Below are 14,515 nucleotides of genomic sequence, written 5' to 3' on the forward strand. Positions count from 1 at the left end.
AGAATGCCAACAATATCATGCAAAGTCCCACACACCCTGCTCATCCACCCATCAGGGAAGAGGTTGCACAGAATCCAGGCTAGGAGTACTAGACTCAGACCCACAAGCTATCAGGCTGATCAACACCTCCAGTCTTTAATCCACCACACCATAATGCCCAACACTACGTACACATCACCTGCCTCACTTAATGCACATTCTATCAGTCTCGGTAAGTAATGGTTACTTGTAAATCGTGCTTTATAGGATTACTTTTATTTATATGGTGCTTTTATTGTCTTCTTTATCTTAATTGTATTTTTAATGCTGCATTGGATCTAGAGTAACAATCATTTTGTTCTCGTTTACACTCGTGTACTGAAGAAGGAGAATAAGCAATCTTGGTCTTAATTAACTTTTCTAAGAAGCAAATGATTAAGACATTAGCTTACAACAGTGAACTGACTGTAGAAATTCTTCATTGAAATGTCTAGGGATGTCTTGAGAGGGTGTGTTTGATAAACATGCTCTTCTCTTACCAGCAGGTGGAAGTTAAATTGCATCCTACCCATCATTTTTGATGATCTAAAGCATGAAGCGGTTTTCTAAAGTGCTTTTGACCAAATGAAACAGCGTATGCAATGTGTTTGGTTCCTTCACAAACAATTGCAAAATTAGTTTACCATCTAAGGAGGGGAATAAACAGTCGGGCTGGAATATCGACTCTTTATTCCTCTCCAGAGATGCTGCCTGACCAGTTGAGTTCCTCCAGCATTTTGTGTGTGTGTGTGTTGTTCTGGACTTCCAGCAGCTGCAGAATCTCTTATGTTTATAAAACAAAATTGACATCTATTACTTAAAAATTACTCTGATGTTATATATGAATGCTTAGCATTACATGCTTACTGTGAATTCTTTGAAAGCTAGTGCATTCATTAAATGCTGAGAAAGTAACTATAGGAGCCACGTACCTGTTCTCCATCTGCTTTGTATTCTGTGTTAGGGGGTTTATGGTAACTAATCACATGAGTGGGGGAGAGTGTAGTAAAAGCAAAAGGAATAAGTTATGTGTTCTTGCTTATTTTATGGCAGTTTGTAGCTTGAAACTGGCAGAGGTCGTATCTTTTGCTGACCATTGAGATGACGCTTAGTATCGCTGAATATTGTTTATCTTATATTTGGTTATGTTTAAATTTCGTTGCTTCAAGATTGTATGTTTGCTAATTGCTAATAAAGGATGGAATAACTCTTGGATCAATCATTTTATTGGAGCTGGGGGCGCATCATGCAGATATAGCAATTGTGTAGTGGTTGCAGGCTAGCAGCAACTGTTTTGTTTTGGTTTTGGTTTTGGTTTAGATTTGCTGAAATTCTGTCAGCAGAAGTTTTTGATAATCATACCAAACAAGCACTCAGCAATCGGACGTGTTTGAGAAATTAGAAACACCGCCTCCAGGAGCAGCCTGTGGCAAGTAGTGACCTTTTGTTGATTCATGCTGTGTGTTTAGGTTTGGGTTTTGAATGGTCAGCCATGCCCAACTAGGTTGGACTGAAAAGCTGCATTGTGTGCTTGCCTGAAGAGTTCGCTCACTTGGTTCAGTTACATTGCTTCCATTGCTGAAAAGCTGAAATGAATTTGCCGTTGTTTTGCTGTGTTTCCATGCTTGGGAAACAACATGAGTCCAGCTGGAAGCAGTGACCTTGAACGAAGACTAAGAGAGAAATTAAACAAACATACAATGTAGAAGGCCAGTTAGTTAGAGGAAATGCAAATATTTACAAAGCCAAAGAAGAGGATGTGACTCTGTATAAAGGTGATGAGTTACAGGATGAGGTTCATGCTGGAGACAGCATGTCTAACATGCATGCAGCACTTTCTGCAGCCACTAGCAGAGTGACCCGTGCACCTGATACCTCATCGGCATGCATTAGAATAAAGATTGATTTAGGTGAGTTATACACAAGACAACAAATATTGAGGGATAAACAGGCCTTAGAAGAATAGGCAGAACAGCTTCGGAGAAACCCGTAACAGATGGAAGAGCAACTTAGGAGGAAGATGGAGAAGCTTAAGTTGCAGGAAGAAATTGCAGCCAAGATGGCCAGAGTTAAAATGCTAAGAGCTTCAAGTGCTGTGAGTGCTAAACATGCTCCGGCCAGGCAGTTCTATGTTGAGGGTTCCTATGTTGACACGGAACAGAGAAAATCCAACATACTCAATGTCAATGCGATACAATTAAGGAACAAATGTCCATGAGCCATTAAATGAACTACCCAAGGGTGTTCGCTCTCAGCCTACACCTGAACCTATACCATATCCAATAGCACAAGGTGCTTTTGAGAACATTGATTTATGGAATGATGACACTGGTGTTTCAGATAATAAAGGTCTAAATGCTGCGCTGAAGACCCACCATTGTGAACATCAACCATAAACGCTGCCTGGGCAGGGCGAAAAGCGTTAGCAAGGTTGCATCTCACCCTAACCATGGATTTTTACTCTCCTTCCATCCGGTAGGCGCTACAGGAGCCTCTGCTCCCATACCAGCAGGCACAGGAAGAGCTTCTTCCCTGAGGCTGTGACCCTGCTGAACCTCACATCACAGCGCCAAGCAGTATTGCACCCATATTGGACTGTCTCAGTAATTTTATATTTGTGTGCTGTAGCACTTACTTTTTATTCGCAGTTATTTTGTAAATAATACTATTCTTTTTGCATTTCTGGTCAGATGCTAATTGCATTTCATTGGCTTTGTATCTGTGAAAGGAAATAGCAAGCATAGTGATATAAGAACAAGGCATTGCATCTCTGCCTAAAAGAGATTCAAATCTGCAGTGGTGATCCACTGCAGTATAATTTATTTATGAAGTTTTTCAAGAACACATTGAAGGCAAGACTGATAATTATAGTCACTGTCTCTGTTTTCTTGAACAGTTTACTGGAAGTTGCCCTAGAGAGCTTGTCAAAAGTTGCCAGCAGGCAGGCTTGGAGTAAAGATATCTAAAAGCCCAGGTTTTACTCCAAGATCATTTTGATGATGAGCACAAAGTTGCTGTAGCCTACATGGAAAAGGCTCTTTCTTGGTCACAGAAGAAATCAGAAGACATGAAAGCTCTTCAAGACTATAGTTTTTTTCTTAGAAGCTATTGCAACCCCGTGGAACACACGCAGGACATGCTGGGTTGGACGTGGTTGCTCATATGAGGATTGTCATAAATAAATTGCCCGATAAATTTAGGGAAAAATGGAGACACAAGCTGCAAGAAAAGCACAATTATAAGATCAGTTTCACTGATATTGTTGATTTTATTGAAAGACAAGTAAAGATTGCTACACATCCAGTGTTTGGGAAGAAATACAATGCTACATCGCCAGCAGTAAATAAGGTGTGAGCAAAACTGGATCACAAATTTGTTCTAAAGCTCAAGGAAGCAGCTTTGCCACTACAGTGGCTACTGTTCAAACTGAAGCTGAAACTGAGCCCAGAACTGATGAAAAGGGTGCAGATTCGAAACAAGCCATGAATGAGACAAACACAGGATTGAGTACCGTCCTGGTATCTAATAGCCTTATGGAGCTGGTGATCATGATTGTAAATTTCCTATAATTCAAGTCAGGTGAAGTCCAAGGACAGTAACAAGACAATGGTTACTTATGCTTTCCTAGATCAAGGAAGTACCACAGTGTTCTGCACAGAGAGCTTCATGAACAAGCTCAACCTGGCAGGAAAAAGAGTACACGTTCTCTTACGCACCAGGGGGTCAAGAGAAGCTCATGTGTAGCTACGCCATTTCAGGTTTAGAAGTGGCTGGTTTAGCTACTGAAACCATTGTCAACTGGCTAACATCCATACTTAGGAAAGTATGCCTGTCTATGGGATCATTCCTTGTCAGAGAAATCTTCAGGTATGGTCTCACCTGAAGCATAATTCATTGGTCGGAAAGTAATTCAGATATTGAGCTGTTGATAGGGGTGAATGTGTCTAAGGCATGGGAGCTGCTTCAAATGACGTGCAGTGTTATTGGTGGCCCCTGTGCAACCAGAATAATGTTAGTGGACCATTGTAAGGCCTTGGCGAGTAGGGTAAAAGTAAACCCCAAGGCATTCTTCAATTATGTGAAGAATAAAAGGATGACAGGAGTGAAGATAGGACTGATTAGAGATAAAGGTGGAAAGATGTGCCTGGAGGCTGTGGAAGTGAGCGAGGTCCTGAATGAATACTTCTCTTCAGTATTCACCAATGAGAGGGAACTTGATGATGGTGAGGACAATATGAGTGAGGTTGATGTTCTGGAGCATGTTGATATTAAGGGAGAGGAAATGTTGGAGTTGTTAAAATACATTAGGACAGATAAGTCCCCGGGGCCTGACGGAATATTCCCCAGGCTGCTCCACGAGGTGAGGGAAGAGATTGCTGAGACTCTGGCTAGGATATTCATGTTCTTGTTGTCCACAGGAATGGTACTGGAGTATTGGAGGGAGGCGAATGTTGTCCCCTTGTTCAAAAAAGGTAGTAGGGATAGTCCGGGTAATTATAGACCAGTGAGCCTTACATCTGTGGTGGGAAAGCTGTTGGAAAAGATTCTTAGAGATAGGATCTATGGGCATTTAGAGAATCATGGTCTGATCAGGGACAGTCAGCATGGCTTTGTGAAGGGCAGATCGTGTCTAACAAGTCTAATAGAATTCTTTGAGGAGGTGACCAGGCACATAGATGAGGGTAGTGCAGTGGATGTGATCTACATGGGTTTTAGTAAGGCATTTGACAAGGTTCCATACGGTAGGCTTATTCAGAGCGTCAAAAGGCATGGTATCCGGGGAAGTTTGGCCAGGTGGATTCAGAATTGGCTTGACTGCAGAAGGCAGAGGGTTGTGGTGGAGGGAGTACATTCGGATTGGAGGGTTGTGACTAGCGGTGTCCCACAAGGATCGGTTCTGGGACCTTTACTTTTTGTGATTTTTATTAGCAACCTGGATGTAGGGGTAGAAGGGTGGGTTGGCAAGTTTGCAGACGACACAAAGGTTGGTGGTGTTGTGGATAGTGTAGAGGATTGTTGAAGATTGCAGAGAGGTATTGATAGGATGCAGAAGTGGGCTGAGAAGTGGCAGGTGAAGTTCAACCCGGAGAAGTGTGACGTAGTAAACTTTGGAAGGACAAAGTCCAAGGCAGAGTACAAAGTAAATGGCAGGATACTTGGTAGTGTGGAGGAGCAGAGGGATCTGGGGGTACTGCCTGAGTCAGTGGTGGAGGCAGATACACTAGTGAAATTTAAGAGACTACTAAACAGGTATATGGAGGAATTTAAGGTGGGGGGTTATATGGGAGGCAAGGTTTAAGGGTCGGCACAACATTGTGGGCCGAAGGGCCTGTACTGTGCTGTACTATTCTATGATCTATGTTCTATGTAAAGAGACAGTTAATGGGACTTCAGCTTTGTGCCTGGGTGAGCTTTGACAGCAGCGGTTCAAGACAGATTTTCCTGAATGCAGACAAGAGGAACAACCTGGTTTGTCAGGAGAAGATCACAATCCAGTATAGACTGCTTACCGAAAGAGGACATTTGTGTAAATGTTGCAATTTTATGTCTCCTGTGTCTTAGTAACATATAGTTGTTATTATACTATTATTTAATCAGTGGGCTAGAATGTAGGAGCCACGTATCTATTCTGTATCTGTTTTGTATTCTGTGCTGCAGGATTTATAATGCTTATTATGGTAACTGGCCACACGAATGGGGGCATGGTAAAAGCAAAGGGAATAAGTTATGTGTTCTAATCACAAGCAAGAAAAAATCTGCAGATGCTGGAAATCCAAGCAACACACACACACACATATTGCTGGAGGAACTCAGCAGGCCAGGCAGCATCTATGGAAAAGAGTATAGTCAACGTTTCCGGCCAAGATCCTTCATCAGGACTGGAGAAAAAAGATGAAGATTCAGACTAAGAAGGTGGGGCAAGGGGAGGAAGAAATACAAAGTAGTAGGTAGTAGGTGAAACTGGGAGAAGGGAAGTAACGAGCTGGAAAGTTGTTTGGTGAAGGAGATAAAGGGCTGGAGAAGGGGAATCTGATGGGAGAGGACTGAAGGCCATGGAAGAAAAAGAAGGGAGAGGAGCACCTGAGGGAGGTGATGGGCAGGTAAGGAGATAAGATGAGCGAGGGAAATGGGAATGGGGAATGGTGAAGGAGAGGGGGGTGCAGTTACCGGAGGTTTGAGAAATCAGTGTTCATGCCATCAGGTTGGAGGCCACCCAGATGGAATATAAGATGTTGCTCCTCCAACCTGAGTGTGGCCTCACTTAAATGGCAGTAAAGGAGGCCATGGATGGACATGTTGGAATAGGAACAACAGGAGGCCACACCGGGAGCACTGGATACTGTAGATGACCCCAACAGTCTCACGAAGTGTTGCCTTACCTGGAAGGACTGTTTGGGGCTCTGAATAGTAGTGCGGGAGGTGGTGTAGGGGCAGGTGTAGCACTTGTTCCACTTGCAAGGATAAAAGCCAGGAGGGAGTCTTGCTTATTGCATGGCATTTTGTAGCTTAGGACTGGCGTAGGTTGTATCTTTTGCTGACTGCTGAGATAACGCTGAATATCACTGAATATTGTTTATCTCACACTCGGGCGCAATTAAGTTCATCGCTGCAAGATTGTATGTTTGCTAATTGCTAATAAAGGATTCATCTTTTGGAGCAATCATTGGAGCTGGAGGTACGCCATGCGAGTATAACAAATCCATAGTGGTGGCAGGCTAGTGACACGTCGACTGCACCTCTTCCAATAGATGCTGCCTGGCCTGCTGCGTTCACCAGCAACTTTTATGTGTGTTGCTTGACAATTGGTTTGTTTTGGTTTTGGTTTATTTTTGCCACTATAGTAACTTTTATGCAGAAAATGCAACATGTGGTTGGTAGGTTTATATATTGGGGGTAATTTAATCATTTATTGTGGTGATAGGTAACCTAGAAAGGCCAAAATAGAGTGGACGTGGAGAGACTGCTTCCTGTAGTGGGGTAATATAGGAGCAGAGAGCACTGTCCCTTTAGAACAGAGATGAGGAGGAATTTCTTCAGCCAGATCATGGTGATTCTGTGGAATTCATTTCCACAGATGGCTGAGGAAGCCAAGTCATTGGTTATATTTAAAGTGGAGGTTGATAGGTTTGTGATTAGTTAGGGTGTCCAAGGTTACAGGGAGAAAGCAGGAGAATGGGATTGAGAGGGAAAATAAATCAGCCATTGTGGAACGGCAGAGCAGACTCAATGGGCCAAATGGCCTAATTCTGCTCCATTGTCTTTTGCTCTTACGGTCTGTGGTTGGAACAAATTTGGAAATGAAACATCCTGAATAATCTGTGCTGAGTTGTGAAATTACACTTGCATTTATAATAAATGTTACTACTAATGAAGATTAAACATATAGGCTTAAGCTTAGTGTAATGAACTGGTATCTACATATGGTAAACCTACGTTACTTCTACTGATAAGAGGGAAAAAAGGACTGAATGAACGTATACTTAATGGTTTTAATGATCTTAGCAAGCCTAACTGTTGGCAGTTTTGTCTTTTATCAGAGAGGTGTACTTGATGAAGTGGTATGGTAGCATAGCAGTGAGCGTAATGCTGTTACAGTGCCAGCTGTAAGATTAGTGGGTTTATTCCTACCACTGTTTGAGCATTCCCCTCATGCCTGCGTGAGATTCCTCCGACTGCTCCCACATTCCAAAGATGTACGGGTTAGGGCTTTGAGCTGTGGGCATGCAATGTTGGTGCTGAAGTGTGGTGACACTTGCGGGCTGCCCCAACACAATCCTCACTGTTTTGATTTGATGCAAACAACACATCTCACTGTAAGTTTCGATGTACATGTGACAAATAAATCTTTACTATTTTCTGAGTAATTTCCAATAAATTTTACAGCAATAAATATTTATCAGCTGTGATCTAAGAACTTAAGGAGCCAGTGGTGAAAATCCAGCAGATTACTTGGTGACTGTCAAGAGACAAAAGATTAATATTGTAGGGAATGATTGGTTGCTGAGGGCTCTTCTTCCCCTCTCCCTCTTCCAGTAGCTAGTCCTTAATCACTCAGTCAGCCTGGATTTTAATGGGAATAGGTGGTAATGCCCCAGGATTAGTGGGTGACTAGTATGAGCACTCAGCACCTGATACACCCTATCATTAGGTTTTTGCAACATTTTATGGAAAGGCACAACAGTTGTAGAGTGTTCACTTCAACTTAAAGATGTTAATCTTCAAACTAGTACTAGTACACACTTTTCGTCCCTCTTCCCTCGGGGAGAAGGCTCAGGAGCTTGAAGACTCGTACGGCCAGATTTGGGAACAGCTTCTTTCCAACTGTGATAAGACTGCTGAACGGATCCTGACCCGAATCTGGGCCGTACCCTCCAAATATCCTGACCTGCCTCTCGGTTTTTTTTGCAGTGCCTTACTTTCCCTTTTCTATTTTTCTATTTATGATTCATAATTTAAATTTTTAATATTTACTATCGATTTGTAATCCAGGGAGCGCAAAATGCAGAATCAAATATCGCTGTGATGATTGTACGCTCTAGTATCAATTGTTTGGCGACAATACAGTGTAAAGTAAATAAAATAAATAAAGTGAGGAGTGGTACTGCACAACTTTGTGAGATCAAGACAGGGACTGGATGAAGCAAGATGGTGCTGCAGGTAATCAGGGAAGAGACGAATGCTTTTGACGCCCTGGCCTTCATCAGTCGGTACCGAATGCAGGAGTTGGGATGTTGGAATGACATGAAGGTTGGTGAGGTTGTGGAGAGCGCAGAAGGTTGTTGAGGGTTACAGTGGAACATTGTCAGGATTCAGAGCCGGGCTGAGAAGTGGTTTGAACTGCAGAACTCCTGTGGTTTGGCATGTTTTAAGTCCACTGTACAAATCTAGCTAAGATCTTAAATTAGCAAATATCTGTACTCAATTTGCCTACCAAGGTAACCTTTGCAATCTCAGTCAACAGCATTTCTGACTTGGGGTTATGAACAAATCTTGAACCTCTTACATGACCTGGAGAGTGTTTTTACTTAAAAAGAACAATTCTTCTGTTCAGAGGATATTGATTGGGGACAATCTCTGTTATTTGGAATTTTTTGTGGTTAGCACCAATCAGGTCCCAGGGGTACTGGATTGAAGCATTTCATGTCCCAAATATATATATATTTTTACTCCTGTTTCATTCTCTTCAGAGAGGTTATTTTAAATCCACTGAATATCAAATTTATCATTGTTTTATCTGTGTCATGTTATCCATTGTAGCCTTAGCCAAGATTACCATTAAAAAGAAATTGCATTAAGTAGCTGTCAAAACAAGAAGCGCTACATACTCAGCTCAGTCCAATTTGGAATTGATCATTCTAGCATCCCTCCACCTGTAGGAAGTGTGCGGTTCAAATCAGATTCCCATCTAAACCGGATTCAACAGAGGACTGTGTGGAAGATGATTGCTTGATTCGTCCATATATGAACTTTGTAAGCATTCACATGTTTCTCTTATGAGGTGATTTTCCAGTTATATAGCACTGAACTTATTCAAAGAGTTATGGAACACCACAGCACAGAAACAGGCCCTTCAGCCCATCTAGTCTGTACCAAACTATTATTCTGCCTAGGGCCCTCAACCCACTCATAGTCCATAGCCCTGCATTCCCTCCCATACATGTACTTATCCTAACTTCTCTTAACTGCTGAAATGGAACCTGCACCTATTACTTCTGCAGGTAGCTCGTAACAGGCTCTCACCACCTCTGAGTGACGAAGTTCCATTCTCATGTTCCTCTTAAACATTTTACCTTTCACCCTTAATCTTTCCTTTTTTTCCTTCTCCCTCCTGAAGTTCTCTCTGTCCTTCATTCCCTAGAAATATAGAGCACTAAACCACAGACACAGGACCTTTGGCCTATCCAGTCCATGCTGAACTAATATTCTGCCTAGTTCCATCGACCTGCACCTGGACCATAGCCCTCCATAACTTCCTCTATCTGTTTACTTATTCAAACTTTTCTTAAGTACTGAAATGTTCTTTGCAGGACATCCCAAATCACTTAAGAGCTAGAGGAATAATTCTGAAATATAGTTGTTCTTGTTGAGGTGATCTGAGCAGAACAAGATCCCACAAACATCAATATGACAATAAGAAGATACTGTATTTTTCCCTGTAATATTAAACAAAAGGCAATTACTGGCCAGGGCATCAAGGGACAAACGACTTGCTGATCTTCGAAACGGGGCAAATGGTGCTTTTATGTTCAGTTGAGCACAGACACGGCCTGGGGTATGGTAGGTTCTTGATTAGTAAGGGTGTCCAGGGTTACAGGGAGAAGGTAGGAGAATGGAGTTGAAAGGGATATTAACTCAGCCATGATAGAATGGCAGAGCAGATTCGATAGGCCAAATGGCCTAATTCTGCTCGTATGCCTTATGATCTTAACACATCATTCAAATAGTCGTGGGCTTTTCCGTCGGCGTCAGCCTATATATTTCTGCTCATTCTTGTTCTGAGTCTCAAATCCACGCTGTAGTTATCGGTAATACTTGATGGAAAAGTCATTGGTGGGGAAAGGGCAGGAAATTGCTTTTTCTGGATGGAATGAATTGTGATGTCGGTTGCATTGCTTGGGAATTGAATAAACTCTACACTTAAAAGGAAAACGTTGCAACTGTGGGGAAAGGACAAGAGAGTGGGACTAACTGAATCAGAATCAGGCTTAATAGTACTGGCATATGTCATGAAGTTTGTTGTTTTGCGGCAGCAGTGCAGTGCAAGACATAATAATGAAAACTATAAATTTCAATGTGAATATAAAATAAATTATATAAGTATAAAATGAGTATATTAAAATAAATTGATTAAGTAGTGCAGAAAGAGAGGGGGAGATTACTGAGCTTGTGTTCATGTTCATTGTTCATTCAGAAATTTGATGGTGGAGGGGAAGAAGCTGTTCCTGAAACATTGAGTGTGTGTCTTCAGGCTCCTGTACCATATCGTTGATGGTAGCGATGAGAAGATAGTTCTTTCAACAGAAGCAAAATAAAACAGAGACTGTGCTTTCAGCTGCCTAGGCAGTAAGCTCTTCCTCCCTGAACAAAATTGCTGCTCTCTATCTCTTGCAGCTCTCTTTACAACTTGACCGTGTTTTAATCACCTGCCCATATCCTCCAGTGAGGCGCACTGTCAAACATAGTTTGATAAGTTTGTAGTGAAGGGCTTGGGGAAGTTTGGTGCCCATATATTGCTGTTTTCAGAATGGCTTGTGGTCACAGTGATGGAACTCCTTGGCAAATGGGGCATCCACATTTTTGCAATCTGCCAAGAATCCCATAGTGTCCTGACTGAATGAGAATGGAATGATTGAAAGAATCACCCCCTGCTTTCAGTCCGTTCAGAACTGTTGCTGTTGTAAACTCATCCAGAGACTTCCCTCTGATACGGTTAGTTTATGTAAATGATTGAAGTGATAGCAGTCATCCTGTAGAAGAGGCTGGGATTACCCCCTCCCCCACTTCTTTTTTCTCTGTTCACTAGGGCCTTTGCATTTAGAACAAGAGCATTTTACAATTTGCCGGAATGTATCAGTTAATTCGAGGGCTAAAAGTTTTAATGAGTGAAGGGTGGAAGTGAGGTTGGGAGGGTGGGCTTTATCTGAGAAAGGATGTGTTGCTATTGGAGACAGTCTAGTGGAGGCTCATGCGAATGATTCTGGGAATGAAAGGGTTAATGTAAGAGGCGAGTTGGATGGCTCTGGGCCTGTACTCTCTGGAGTTTAGAAGAATGAGGGGATCCCATTGAAACCTCAATGAAGGGGATAACTACACTCATTTAAGGACTCTGTTATATTGTTACTTCATGCTCGTTACTTATTGCTATTTATTTATACCTGCATTTCTACAGCTTGTTGTCCATTGATCCTGTTTACCGTTAACCTTCTATAGATTTGCTAAGTATGCTCGCAGAAGAAGAATCTCAGGGTTGTATGTGGTGACATGTATGTACTCTGATAATAAATTTTACTTTGAACTTTAAACTTTTTTAAAACTCTGACCATCGAATACTGAAAGATGGCGTGGATGTTTCCTATAGTGAGGAAGTCTTGGACCAGAGCACACAGCCTCAGAATAATGGGAAGTCCCTTTAGATCGGGAGAATGGGACTGCGGGGGATAATAAATTATCTAAGATGGAATAGTGGAGCAGGCCCAATGGGCTGAATGGACTAATTCTGATCCTATATGTATGTCTTATGGAAGACAGCAATGCAACTAACTGAGAGGCAGCTGTCACCTTTCTTGTGCCTGGAGACTGAATATCCTTAAAGAAAGTGGACCCCCTAACTTGAGCGGTCAACTTCATAAAACAAAAATGTACAGGGTAATGGAAGAGGAGCAGCTCCAGTTCCGGTTCCCTTACATTTAACTAAGGATGTTAGGGAGGACTAATTCAACTCACTCTGTTTACAAAGCTATGATTCATTGATAGTTCAGAAATGTGTGTTTTCCATCTGAGGTGGACTTGGGTTGCTGTGGAGTGATCCAGTCAGACTGTGGGTTGTTTGAGTGAAGTGCCAGTAGGGAGTATCGTCTTATTCTAAACAAGACAGATTTTTTGTCTTTTGTTTATGTTATGTTGCCACTATATCTTGCTGGTATGTTTAATATTTACAGTTACCACACTTATACTTTTGAGAAGACAAATTATGTACTTAAAAATGGTTATATTTGCTAGTTTGACTTTCTATTTGTTGCAAACTGGCAAGGTAGTGTGATGGTTAGTGTAACGCATTTCAGCATCAGGGTTTCATTCCCGCTGCTGTCTGAAGGGAGTTTCTACGTTCTCCCATTACTGTGTGGGTTTCCTCCAGGTACTCAGGTTTCCTCCCACATTCCAAAGATATACGGGCGAGGATGAGTAAATTGTCAGCATGCTATGTTGGTGCCGGGAGCATGCTGACTTTTGCAGGCTGCCCCCAGCATGTCCTTGGACTGTGTTGGTTGTTGATGTGAAACGATGCATTTCACTGTATGTTGCAATGTACGTGTAACAAATAAAACAGATCTTCTGGGGGTGGCGTGGTACCGCAGCAGTTAGCATCACGCTTTACAACATTAGTGACCCGGGCTCAGTTCCACTGCTGTCTGTAAGGAGTCTGTTCGTTCTCCCAGTTACTGTGTGGGTTTCCTCCCACATTTCAAAAGATTTATGGGTTAGTAGGTTAATTGGTCACATGACTTTCATTGTGTGACATCAGCCCATTGGGGCAATAAGGGCCTAGAACCTTGCTGTTTCTGCCATCTCTGAAATTGAAAATAATGTATTTATTTTGGAGTGAAGTGTTCCCCTCATAGTGCTGGGCTGATAAAAAGTTCAAAAGAACTATGATTTTGAAAAATAAATAGGCATCCGTTAGTCTCGTGAGACCATGGATTTCTGCCTTGGAAGGTTCCTAGGGTGCAGACCTGGGCAAGGTTGTATGGAAGACCGGCAGTTGCCCATGCTGCAAGTTTCCCCTCTCCACGCCACCGATGTTGTCGAAGGGAAGGGCAGTAGGGCCGATACAGCTTTGCACCGGTGTCGTCACAGAGCAATGTGTGGTTAAGTGCCTTGCTGAAGGACACAACACGCCGCCTCAGCTGAGGCTCGAACTAGCGACCTTCAGATCACTAGACTGACGCCTTAACCACTTGGCCACACACCAACATAATTTTGAAAACCTTCACAGTATTTAGAGCAAAGGTTTGTTTGTTGTTGCTTTCACAAAAGACATGTACCTGTGCCATAGTTTTGAATGACAATATTTGCCTACAATTTGGTGCTTTCATCAGCACCAAAATGGACTTGATGGCTTCGCTATGTTGACAAGGGTTGGAGAACTCACTCTGCACAAGGTAAGGAACGTGCTCATTTGGGTCCAGTGCTGGAGAGTGCTGGATAGGCCAGGACCCCTTGCTCACTAGCCCATGTCTTCCTCCAAGGAATAGTGATGCCTTCGGGGGAGTATTTGCAGGCATTCCCCTGTGTGAGCAACATCTCAAGGTGCAAGACCTAACAAACTTGTAAATACTGAAAATAATACCTGAAACACTGTATTTGTGTCCTCTCTTAAAAAAAATTGCTTACATCTGCATTCCTGCATCTAAAGATCTACCACACACAGCCCTTACTCTTTTCTTGCTGCTGCCATCAGGAAGGTGGTACAGAAACCATACGTCCCACACCATTAGGTTCAGGAACAATGACTATCCTACAACCATCGGACTCCTGAGCCCGTGTGGATAACTTTACTCATTTCAGTACAGAAATGATTCCATAACTTACCCATTCACTTCCAAGGACTCTTGCTCTTGGTACTAATTAATTCATTAATTAATCAACTACCTATGTATTTATTATTTGTTTTTGTTGTATTGCACCATTAGTCTTCTTTTGAACATTGTTTATTTGTCAGTCCTTTTGTGTAATTTTTTTTTTAGTGCTATTGTATTTCTTTGTTCGACTGTGAAGG

The 14,515-nt window shown here is 42.3% G+C and overlaps 1 protein-coding gene across 6 annotated transcripts in view; it reads left to right on the forward strand.

Moving 5' to 3' along the window:
• LOC140199674 (neurocalcin-delta) overlaps nt 1-14,515 on the forward strand; it is a 351,531-nt gene that overhangs the window by 99,102 nt on the left and 237,914 nt on the right. For 3 of the 6 annotated variants that reach the window (XM_072262142.1, XM_072262161.1, XM_072262171.1), the window contains exon 1: nt 68-211. The exons of the other annotated variants lie outside the window; for them this stretch is intronic. The gene's annotated coding sequence lies outside the window, so the exon portion shown is untranslated. Of the gene's footprint in view, nt 1-67; nt 212-14,515 lie in introns of those variants that run through there. 6 annotated transcript variants of the gene reach the window in all.

The sequence above is a fragment of the Mobula birostris genome, chromosome 1 (assembly GCF_030028105.1).
Source record: "Mobula birostris isolate sMobBir1 chromosome 1, sMobBir1.hap1, whole genome shotgun sequence".
NCBI lineage: Eukaryota > Metazoa > Chordata > Chondrichthyes > Myliobatiformes > Myliobatidae > Mobula > Mobula birostris.